Consider the following 12331-nt stretch of genomic DNA (forward strand, 5'->3'; position numbering starts at 1 on the left):
GTGGACGGTTATGAGCCTCTGAAACTTGAGCCAGGTTTCTCACAGATGCTACCCCCCCCCAAATTCAATTCACCAGAGGAGTCAAGAGGCTTATGACCATAGGAAGAAGTCTTATACTGATTCAGACCATTGGCCCATCTAGCTGGGGATTGTCTACTGTATATTGTCTGGTAGCAACTCTCCAGTATCCAGAGCAGGGTTGCTTTTAACCCTATCTGGGACCTTCTGCGTGCAAAGCAGATGCTCTACCATTGAGCTACAGCCCTTCTCCATAGCACCTTCCACTCCCTGTGCAATGCCTGCCCAACAACACAGGAGACGTGCCACTGAGAGGCATTAAAGTGCTCACTTCCAGTCCAGGTAGCTGTCCTATTGAGAAGCCACAATCTTTCAATGTGTGGACGTGTGAACCCTAGGAAGGTCAATCTAGACAGAGGAAGTGATGTGGCAGGGATGAGGAGCAGGTGGATCTCCAGATCTTATTGAACTCCAACTTCCAATAGTTCTAGCCAGCAGGGATGATGTCCAGGAACTATATGAAGGCCACAATTTCCAAAACCCTGATATAAGACCACCATCTGTTTCCATTTCTCATTGAAGCAACTGAACTTGGAGCTGTCCAAGGTGCTGAGAATCTGGCTGCCTTGTTCTACGAGCCGTTTCCCACTGAGGACAGGACAAACAAGGCCAGGGCATAGCTGCTGCCTAGGGCTCTGCGTTTGACATTCAGGAGGGGAAATCTAAGGGATGGTGCCTCTTAGGTTGGCATTGAGCAAGGAGGGCGGAGCTTTCAGGCCTCAGCAAATGGCAGGCTCCTGAATATTGGGTTAGGAACATAGGAAGCAGCCTTATACCGTGTCAGACCATTGGCCCACCTAGCTCAGTATTGTCTACACTGACTGGCAGCAGCTGTCCAGGGTTTCAGACTGGGGGCCTTTTCTAGCCTTACCCGGAGATGTTGTGAATTGAACCTGTGGCCTCCTGCATGAGAGACAGATCAAGGTCAAAGAACATGAACTGGATTTCCCTTCTGGCTCAGCATGGAGCCTGCAGGACATGACGAAGGAGGGAGCTAATAGAAAAAGTTCTCAAGCACAGCGAGAAGAGCCTGTTCCCCCTTTTCTCTGTCCAGCCTGAGATTTTCGTCCTCTCTCTGGAGACCCCAAGAAGGAGGGGGAAAACACTCTGAAATTTCAGAAGGAATCCTGAGACTGGCCAACCCTGCTTCCTCCACCCCCCCCCCCAAAAAGGCTCAGACCTGGTTTGGAGGCTGAGCCTGGCCAAGAGTGAACTGCAGCTCAGTGGCAGACCATCTACTTTGTACGAAGAAGATTCCACATTCAGTCCCTGGCATCTCTGGGTAGGACTGGTAGAGTCCCCACCTGGAACTCTGGAGAGTCACTGCTGATCAGTGCAGACAATTCTGACCTAGATGAACCAATGCTCTGACTCAGGGTAAGTCAGTTCCCTAGACTCCTGTCTTCATTATGATTATAATTATCATAATCACCACCACCATCATCTAATTTCACATATACGCTGATGGGTTCTGACCTGCAGTGACTAACCAGGGAAAAGATACTCGGGTTGCAATGGACAGCTCAATGGAAACATCAACTCAGTGTATTGCAAGTGTGAGAAAAGCCAATTCCACACTAGGGGTTATTAGGAAAGGGACTGAAAAATAAAACTGCCCGTATTGTGAAGCCCTGTGCCTTTGGGCTCAGCTTCTCAGCTTGACATAGGGAAAAGATGCTGGACTAGATGGACCCTTTGTTTGATCCAGCAGGGCTCTTCTGAAGCATGATAGGACCAGGGAGTCTCCAATGCTGTCTCTTTTTTCCATGACTTGGGATGGGGGATATTTTAAGGGGTTTATGCCCCAAAGTGGTAGTTCTGATCCAGTTCAGTTTTGCCTGCATTGAACCACATCATGAAATGGGCACCTGCTTATGTTCAAGCCACTCCTCATGCACGGCTGTTTTTTTAAAAAAATAAAAAGCCCAACTAATTATATGCAGAATTATATGGGGGGGGGGGGAAAGCACATGCATATATTATATATATTTTTGCAGCATAATTTTACAGGCATTAATATATAAGTATTGATATACATCTAAATGCACTGTTGCATGTATCTGGTGGTTATTTTAGGAAACCTGGAGTGTATATGTGCATGATAGTATGTTTAATTATTACAAAAGTGCATATAATAATGCATGCATATATGCAGGAATTGTTCAGGTATTTTTCAGCAGACTTGACCAAAAAAACCCTCTTGCTTTTCATCAAAATCAAAGACTGAGATGGAAATGAAGGGGGAAATCTATGTAGATAAGTTTGATTTTCAGAGAAGTCTATCCTTATTCATGATGCATTCTCAAGTAGCCCTGCATAATGGAACTGGCCTACAGACCAGCGGTCTTCCAGCAGACACTAACATCCACAACCTCACCAATTAAAAGTGGCTCCTTGCAATTCATTTACAAATCAAAGCTTGCAGCTTATCAGAAAAGCTTTGCCCAGTGTGCTATTGATGAATCATCTTCCTTTCATTACACATTCATTTTTCAGTTAGACTCCCCCTCCCTCAATAAATCATCTACAGAATCTAAGAGGCCCTGCTGCAAAGTATCCTGCAGGCATAAAGCCTCTACCTCTTGATCAGCTGTGTTTCGGCAAATCCCTTTTCTTTTGCATAGATGGCACTCTATGATTTGGGGAAAAAAGGGAACCTCTCTGGGTTTTGCTGCAGAGTTTCAGTCTCCGCTGCAAAGCACTGAGTGTGGTCTGAGCTTTTTTTTTTTTTTTTTAAACATGGATATTGCAGGAATAGGAAGTTGGGAGATGGAGGTAGGGAGGAGGACAGAAAATAGTTGCCGCTTCCAAAAATGCACAAGCTAATTGAACACAGTGGTAATTCTTCCTTTATTTAGAGCAACTAATAATATTGTTGCGTGCGCGCACAAGTGTACACCAAAACTGGCAGAACTAATCAGCCAATGTATTACTATTTTTCCTTGAGACAGATTTGTACTGAAATAGTCAAAGGAAGTCTGAGCAGGCAAGTGGACCTGTCAAGGCTGTCAGTCTAAAGCAGGGACAGACAGTAGGTAGACGGCGATCTACTAATAGATCTCTGGGTGCTTGAATTAGATCAGCAAGGAGTATTGATTCCCAGTCATTTAACAATGGGTATAACAAAGTGACTCCCCACCCACCAAATCATGCGACTGAAATGAAGAAAGTGGCCAGCTTGTCGGTGGTAGTGCTAACCAAGATTTCTTTTTTAATGTTTGTAAGGAATGTGAGTTCTTTTCAGTTTGGGGACTCAAAGCAAATCCTCGGGCTCAGAATTCTTTAATTCTGGATGTATGTCTTTTTGCATGAAGCTCTGGTTGGTTGGTGGATCTCAGTCTTCAAGTAAAACAAAACAAACTAGATCTTGCAAGCCTGAATTCTGTTCACCTTTGGTCTTAAGTTAGAATTAACAATAAGCAGAGAAAAGGGGTATGGACATTATGAGAGCAGATCCACTTCTGCTCTTGCAAAGAGCCACTGTTGCCATATCATGCATTCGGAATCTTCCAACAGAGCCTCAATGCTTGTTTATTTGCTTGTTTATTTAGTCCTGCCCTCCACAGATCCCAAGGTGGAGTATGTCATAAAACAGTACAAAACAATGTAATGAAATTTTGGATTATGGATAAACCTCAGCCGAAATACCAATGCAATGATAACAATGCAGAAGAAAACCGCTGCAGCCAATGGAAAGATACCCTCAGCTCCCTGCAAAGGCCTGGCAAACAGATGTCTTTTTAGACAGCTCCAAAATGCAAATAATGATGGCACTTGTCTTATCGCAAGGAGGAGGGATTTGCTGAGGCACCACAGCCGAGAAGACCTTCCTCCATGTCATGGGCTTTCCCTTGTGGTGCAGAACCCTAAGTTGTTCCTCAGAGCAGCAGCAGGGAAAGGGATCTATGGGGATCCAAACTAGACAAACTGAAAGGGAAGGAATCTCTGTCCTCACCATTCTGCTTCTGTTGCAATTAGGGTTCTGTGACTGCAGGAGGGGGAAGCACACTGCAAATCCCACCTGGGTGGGGCAACTACTGCCGTAGAGCTAGTGACAATGAGCTCCTTCTTCCCCCCCACTACTTCACATCAGATTGTCTCAGAAATAAGCCAAACTGTGCCCCCCAACAAAGTCAGGAAATGGCTCTCTTCCATTCTGAGCCAATGCAAATTTTCCCTGAACTACATCCCACAAAATCTCTTCAATCGCAACCTTCCTCCCATCCTGCCAAGCCTCCTTCCATTGCACCCCCAATTCCCTAGCCCCCTCTTCCCTTGAAATAGCACTAATTGGGGTTGACCATGGTAACATCAGTATTCCATCCTCTGTGAGAGGGAAGGTGGGAGGCCTTACCCTCCCCTCTCCAGCAGACACCTGGCCCCAGGATGCTCCAGAGCAGCCTTTCCCAACCAGCGTGCCTCCAGATGTTGGTGGACCACAATTCCCATCTTTCCTGACCATTGGCAATGCTAGCTAAGGCTGATGGGAGTTGTGGTCCAACAACATCTGGAGGCACACTGGTTGGGAAAGGCTGCTCCAGAGGCTCTGGTGGCTTTGGGGAAACTACATTTAGGTGAGCCAGAAATTCTTCTCTGGCTTGGATTTGAGTCCATGCCAAAGAAAAATTCAAGATCCTCATATTGCTCTACTTTAAGACAGCAGTGCAAGTATCCACCCCAGTATCCAGCAATGATCTGAACACAGAGTCAGAAGCTGCAAGGGCACCAGATATGGAGTTAGTCGGGGCTCAGAGCTGACTCCTGAAGATAGGGAAACGATTGCATCTGAGACTATTGGACAGGATCCCCAGAGGAAACTCCCAGACCACCAGAACCTATTTAGCCAGAGCCCAGACCCTCACAGGCACCTTCCCCTGAGCCTGAAGAACCCAATGCCTACCCCCCACATCACCAACCTGGTAGCGCAGGAAGTACACCAGTAGGGAGGCTATGGAACAGAGGAGGAGTGCCCATCTTCAGGCCAGAGGGTTGGCCCTTTAGGGCTCTGAAGTTCTCTCAAGGGGGTGGAGCCTGGAGGACGTAGGCTGGAGACAGAAGCATTAAAAGCCTCAGTCTGCCCCAAACTTTGCTGGAGCAAGTTGTTCATTTGGAGCTGTGTGTAGTCTAGGAGCCTTTAACCTGGCCTCACCTCTTCCTCTGTGGCATCCAGCATTAGACCAGAACATGACATCAAGCTGCTGAAGTGCATATCCAGTCATGAGTATGGTGTGATTCTCTAACTAGAAGTGAGAAAAACCTGCCCTGTCTCAAGCCACCCACCACATTCTCCCAGGTATGATTTTTTTTTGGGGGGGGGAGGGCTGGAACTCAGCTACCTTAGAAGCAACTCTCATGTTGTTCTCCCCCAAAGGCACCCAAATGAGCGCTCTACTGAGCAAGCCTGAACCTGTGTTCTTCTATAGAGGTCCTTGATTCTCATATGTGTGCAAGTGTGGTGTCAGGATGAGATCTGTCGGCCGGTGCTGGTTCAAAAGCATTTTGTTGACCTAACCGGCCTGTATTGATTCAAGTTTGTTCTTTGTCTGCTAGTCGCTGCTTTTACTGATCTGTATTTTTCTCTTTTAAAAAAAATGATGTTAGTATTATTCTTAATAATGATAATTTAGAGATGGAACTTTGTTTTTTTTTAAAATCAGGTTTTGAAGACAGCTGTGGAAAATTGCTACATAAAAATCTGATATGCAAAGATAGAGAATACGCAAATTGATGGAAAACTTGGTACTGAATCTGAATCAGGAGGAATTCTAGCACATCCCTAGTGTGGTGTAGTGGTTAGAATGTTGGACCCTGGGAGACCAAGGTTCAAATTCCAAGTCAGACATGAAGCTCCCTGGGTAGACTTGGGCGAATCTCTCTCTTACAGGGCTGTTACGGAGATAAAATGAGGAGAAGTAAAACCATGTATAATGAGAATAGTAAAGAGCCACAATATACAAAAAGGTTCCAAATTGAACTCAGTAATGATAATACAAAGATACAAAGTGCAATGAAGTCCAAAAGAGAAAAAAATAAGTCTATAAAGTACTCGTGAATAATGGCACGTTAGTAGATACAAATCCGTTTCAACTAGAAGTCTTCCTCAGATCTTGTTATAGATGTGCTATCCTTGGCAGGAGTGATAATAAGTTCTTTTAAGAGGGTAGAATCCCTCTTACGATTGACATGTACGGCTGTTTCCATACGACAATTTGTTTTGCAACTGTTAAATCCCTCTAACAATCAATGTCCAAGGCTGCTTACAACAGATGGTTTCTGGCTGTAAATACAACTTCCTACATGACTGCAACATTCTTACAATAAAGTTGTAACCACTAATATCAATAACATCAACCTTTTCTATTGTTTTTGTTGTTGTTGTACTTCTGTTTGGACCCTCATACATTGTAGGTTTATTCTTGTACAACCATGCATGCCACCATGAGCTCCTTGGAGGAAAGTGGATGTGAATGTAATATATAAATAAATGTAAGGAAATCTCATACTGATGTTTATGTGGACCCTTTTTTTATCCAACCCTGGAGCCCGGAGGCTTTTGGAGAACAAAGCGATACAAAGTGCAGAGCAGTGTCAGATGAAATGTGCTAGTGTTACACCTGGTTAAGAGCACAATCCGATCAACACACATTCTCGAAAGCCTGGTTGAATAAAAAGGTCCTCCTATTACAAGATCTGAACAGGGTGGCTTGTAACGGATGCTATTGGAGGCCGCTGATTCGTAAGGTCATCGTGAGTCATAATCGGCACACAACAACAACAAAATGGTGCAGAAAGGATATTGGATTCAAAGCCAGGTGAGTCTCCTTGCAGAGATACAACACCACAACTGAGGAAGACCCATCTCTGAAGGCTGTGTGTGTGTAAAAGAAAAGCCACTGAGAAAGATCTTAATATCTGGGCAGGTTTATATGGGGGAGAAGGTGGCCCTTGAGGTACACTGGCCCCAAACCACTTAGGGCTTTTACATTGCTGGCAAACCAGAACTCGGACAGGAGAGCCAGGACAACCTGAGGGTTCAGATCAGGAGTGATCGTTTTTCAAGCAGAGGGCTTCATAACCTTGCGAGAAACCTTCCAATAGCAGCATAGCAGGGGTGGCTGGTACCAGAGGCAAAAAGTGGGCAGAGCAGTGGATGTGACAGCAGCCTTATCAAAATCAGAGGCTTGTACAGTACCCTTCTCTCTTATTTATTTATTTATTTTATTATAAGGGGAACATGGGGTGCTTCCTAATATTGAACCAGGCCAGCGATCCATTTACTCAGTATTATCTACATTGACTGGCAGCAGCTTTTCAGGGTTTCAGGTTGGGAAGTCTTTCCAGAGATGGCGGGGATTGAACCTGGGACCTTCTGCATGCAAAGCAGATGCTCTTCCACTGAGCTACGGCCCTTCCTCTCTTCATTCCCTGACCAGGTGAGCAATGCGAACAGAGTGACACGAATAAAGCAGATGGAGTCCAGAGAGAAAATAAATGCTGTAGTACTTCACTGAGGGAACCTGAGCAAGACCAGGGTACAACTTGAGGAGAATCAGAGAGAGCTTTTTTGGTCTTATGTACACGGTTCAGGCCTTGTTCATAGCAGGAAGATATTTAACAACTAAGCACACAGGGGAAAACTTCCTCAGAACTACACAGCCAATAAGAGCACGAGTTAAGTCAGTGAGGATCATGCCATTCTGGCTAGTTGCTAGGCAACAACTCCTCCACCACCATCCATCTTGGTTGGCAAACTGTCAACAAAATAACCATAGTAACCTTAGGTTATTACCTGAATGATCCTGGCTGTTGTACTTCCAGCAAGCAAGAGGCATGACCACAGTTCAGGGGCACATTCCAGCCAGGCAAAAGCATTCAATGAGGGCAAAGAGCAGGACTGTCGAGAGGAAGAGAGGCCTGGAGGGTTGCATCTGGCCTCAAGATGCCTTAGGGCATCTGAAGGAATCTTATTGCTTCCATGTCAACCACCTGACAACTACTGAATGAGAAGGTGTGGTGTTGTCCCCAGACAAGTTGTAGTGGTGGTGTCTAAGTGCAACAGAGAGATGCCACCAGAGTGTGGAAAAGTTACTTTTTTGAACTACAACTCCCATCAGCCCCAGCCAGCATGGCCACTGGATTGGGCTGATGAGAGTTGTAGTTCAAAAAGTAACTTTTCCAAGCTCTGGATGCCACCAGCTCCTCATTCTGCAAAAGAAGCTTTGACTCAAAACTTCCATGCATTGTGTTGAAAATAGTGAGCAAGATGGACCTTTGTTTGTTTTTAAAAATATATATATATCCCTATCTCATGAAGCTTTATGGTACTGTGTCACCCAGTTCGTCTATGTAGCTCAGTATTGTCCACAATGATTGGCAGCATCTCTCCAGGGTTTCAGACAGGGGGTATTCCTAGCCCTACCTGGAGATCCTGGGGATTGAACTTGAGACCTTCTGCATGCAAAGCAGATGCTCTACCACTGAGCTATGGCTCTTCCCAAAAATGAAATCTAGGAAGCTGACTCATACTAAGTCAGACCATGGATCCATCTACCTCAGTAATGACTGCACGGATTGGTAGGAGTTCTCTCCCAGCCCTACCTGGAGATGCTGGGGACTGAACCTAGGACCTTTTGCATGCAAAGCAGGTGCTCAGCATTTGTGCTGTGGCCCTTCCCATGTCTTGGCTCATGAGACATCAGAAAGCCAACAGCAATGAGGCCAAATGCTCTTCAACTGTCAATGAGATCCACAGTTGAGGTGCTGCTACAGCTCTGTGCAGTCGACCTTTCCAAACTTGCTGAATGACCCAAAGCAGATTTCTTCCCTCCTTATTTTGCTGCATGTGGAGAACTTTCCAAATGATCTGGTGAGTATATGTGTGCTGTTGTTTAGTTTTTTGCTTAAATTTATATCTCACCTTTCCTCCCAAAGGAGCCCAGGATGGGAAAACTGTAAGCATTTAAACAACTAGAACATCTAAAAACTACAGTAGGCAAAGCAATTCCAATCTAGATGCAGACTGGGGGAGACCTCCTCCTAGAAGGCTTGCTGAATGAGGAAGGCCTTCATTAGGCACAGAAAAGACAACAGAGATGGTACCTGTCTAATATTTAATAGGAGGGGATCTCAAGGGATAGGAATTTGAGCCACAACACTAAAGGCCCAATTCCTATATTATTCAGAACTGATCTCCTGATAAGATGCTATCTGCAGGAGGCCCTCACCTGCAGAGCATAGTGATCAGTTTGGGTGTATATGGGACAGGGATGGAGGAGAAATTCAATTCAGTTTGCATTTAAAGCCGAATTTATCCAATTTGCACTTTCTGAAACAACATGAGAACTGAAACACAGCAAAATGTGTTGCCTGTCTCTATCCGACAATCGGATGCTGATGAACTGAATCCTTGTTTGTTGCCCAGGCCTCTCTCTTACCTCCTGCCCCGGGATGTGTGTGTTATTTCCTCCCCCTTTCCTTCTTCAGGTGGGTGCACATCTGACATCTGCATAGGTGTCTGGAGAGTGTATCCGGAGGTTAGCTTCTTTTTAAAAGGCTCCTTCCAAGAACTCCACAATCCAGACTGCCAGTTTCCATCAAATCTCAGGTCCCTGACATGAAAGCCTCCAGGGACAATCACCTCCCTGTATCCCCCCAACTGCTTTCCCCCCGACAAGGACTTTTTCTGCATGACCGTTGTTTGCAAATACGAAGGCGTGCCTCCCACCCCTTCCCATGTTCTGTCATCGCACCAGCCTTGCCTTGCATCTCCCTTCAAGACATTTCAAAGCCTCCGTTCGAGGGCTTCTGGAAACCATTTCTGCAAAGAGGGGAATATCTCAGCACTGATATCCTAAGGCAGAGACAGGGAACCTTCTAGGCCCTTGTCGCACGCCAGTGGGTGGGGCCAGGGGCAAAAGGGGGCGGAGCAGGAAAGTGAATCTGACCCTTTGTGCACCAGGCTAGTTTCTATACACATTCCCACACTACTTTCTAGTCTCCATCTGGGCAGGTGAGAAGCATCATCAGAGTGCAAGGATACATTCCAGTCAGACAAAAAATAATGCTCAAGAAAGGAGGGCTTCAGGATTGGCAAGGGGTGTGGCCTACGGCCATACTACCCTGAGCACGCCCGATCTCGTCTGATCTCGGAAGCTTAGCAGGGTCAGGCCTGGTTAGTATTTGGATGGAAGACCGCCTGTGAATACCGGGTGCTGTAGGCTTAGAGGAAGGAAATGGTACACCACCTCTGAATACCTCTTACCATGAAAACCCTATGAATATACCCCCCAAAAGATGCATAAGGTCATCATAAGTCATAATTGACTTGAAGGCATATCACAACGACAAAAGGGTGGGGCCTGGGGAGAAACCCAAGAGCCAGAAAAAGAGGCCTGGAGGGCCACAGTTAGTCCCTGGGCCTAAGGTTCCCCGCCCCTGTCCCAAGAACATCAGAAAAAATGTTCTGATGTTCTCAGGGTCACACCTACTCCAGAATCCTATTCTTACAGTGGCCAACCAGATGAGGATGGTCAGCCTGCAAGGTTTCTTAGACTCATGGAATAGTAGAGTTGGAAGGGGCCTACAAGGCCATCCAGTCCAACCCCCTGCTCAACGCAGGAATCCAAATCAAAGCATGCCCGACAGATGGCTGTCCAGCTGCCTCTTGAATGCCTCCAGTGTTGGAGAGCCCACTTCCTCTCTAGGTAATTGGTTCCATTGTTATATGGCTCTAACAGTTAGGAAGTTTTTTCTGATGTCCAGTCAAAATCTGGCTTCCTGCACTTGAGCCCATTATTCCATGTCCTGCACTCTGGGATGATCGAGAAGAGATCCCGGCCCTCCTCTATGTGACAACCTTTCATGTACTTGAAGAGTGCTATCATATCTCCCCTCAGTCTTCTCTTCCGATTCTTTTAGATGCCTTTAATGAAGAGTTATTACTTGGAACATATTCAGCTGGAGTAGCCATCATGGTGCCCTCCAGATGTTGTTGGACTACAACTCCCATCAGCCTCAGCCAGCATGGACGATGGTCAGGAATGAGGGGAGTTGTAGTCCAGTAGCTCCTGTGTTAGACATAAGAACAGCTCTCCTTATTCCTAGTTGTTCCAGTTTAGAGCTATATTACTCACATCTTCCTGAAGCCAGTCTGACATTGACTTTACTACACCCCACCGGTTGTCTTTGCATTCCTTTTGAAAAAGAGACCCACTCTCGGTTTCATAAGAACATCCTCAACTTTAAGAGTGTTCAACTTTTTGTGTGTGTGTCAAAAAGACCTTCTCCAATTTTCTTGTGAAATGAGGAGGCAAAGCTGTAACGCTGCTTGTAGCTTGACACAAAAATGGAAGGGGAAAAAAAAGAGGTGAGCTGGATGACTTGGCTCCTGTGGGGATGGATGGAGCTGTGATTATATAACTGCTAGGAACAGGCTCCTCTTTCTGCAAGAGACTCAGCAGCCTGACCTGCCTACGCTGGTGACTCATCGGCTGCCATTCACTTGAGGATGGATGGGGAGTTAAACCCATGTGCTTTCCTTTTATAGCCTCTCAAATTATAGCATGCACATTTCCTTTTGTCTTCCGCGGGCAAGGGAAGCCCTGCTTGTAAACACAACCGTGGGATTCATTGGGAAAACCTTGCTTCTCTATTAAAGTGAACTAAGCTAAGCTAGTCATTCCCAGCAACCTCAGTGGGTCTGCTCTGAGTAGAACTAGCACCAGATTCAGCCCAGTGGTTCTAAGTTAGACATGCCCATTCATTTCTGTGGGTCTGCTCTGACTAATGGTGGACACAACCCTAAAAAGCCAGGCTCGGACCCAGTGTTCTCCTCCAACTTTTAGTTGGTTGCCCCAAAGGTTGTCTGGTGTCCCCTCTTTATCTATGCCTCCTCTCCCCTATCTCAAATTTTAGACTGTAAGCCCCTCTGTGTAGGATGTGCCCTTTCATACTTTGTAGAGTACCACGTCCAATGATTGCAACAGGGTTGTTCCTGCCTTTCGCTGAACTACCTACAGGCTCCAGCTTGGAGGCAGAAACATAAGAGTCTGCTTTAAACTGAGCCAAACCACTGGTCCATCTTGGCTAGTGTTGTCCACACTGACTGGCAGTGGTTCTCCAGTGTTTCAGACAGGATACTCTTCCAGTCCTATCTGGAGATCCCAGGGATTGATCCAGGGACCTTCTGCATGCAAGGTAGATGTTCTACCACCGAGCTATGGCCCTTCTTGATTCACAGGTGTTGCAAATAACG

At 46.0% G+C, this 12331-nt stretch overlaps 1 non-coding gene across 1 annotated transcript; it reads left to right on the forward strand.

Moving 5' to 3' along the window:
* Positions 1-10179: 10179 nt before the first annotated feature.
* Positions 10180-10298, forward strand: LOC133372144 (5S ribosomal RNA). Its single transcript, XR_009759455.1, has one exon. It is a non-coding gene; the product is annotated as a 5S ribosomal RNA (ribosomal RNA).
* The last annotated feature ends 2033 nt before the right edge of the window (positions 10299-12331 follow it).

The sequence above is a fragment of the Rhineura floridana genome, chromosome 17 (assembly GCF_030035675.1).
Source record: "Rhineura floridana isolate rRhiFlo1 chromosome 17, rRhiFlo1.hap2, whole genome shotgun sequence".
Classification (NCBI taxonomy): Eukaryota; Metazoa; Chordata; class Lepidosauria; order Squamata; family Rhineuridae; genus Rhineura; species Rhineura floridana.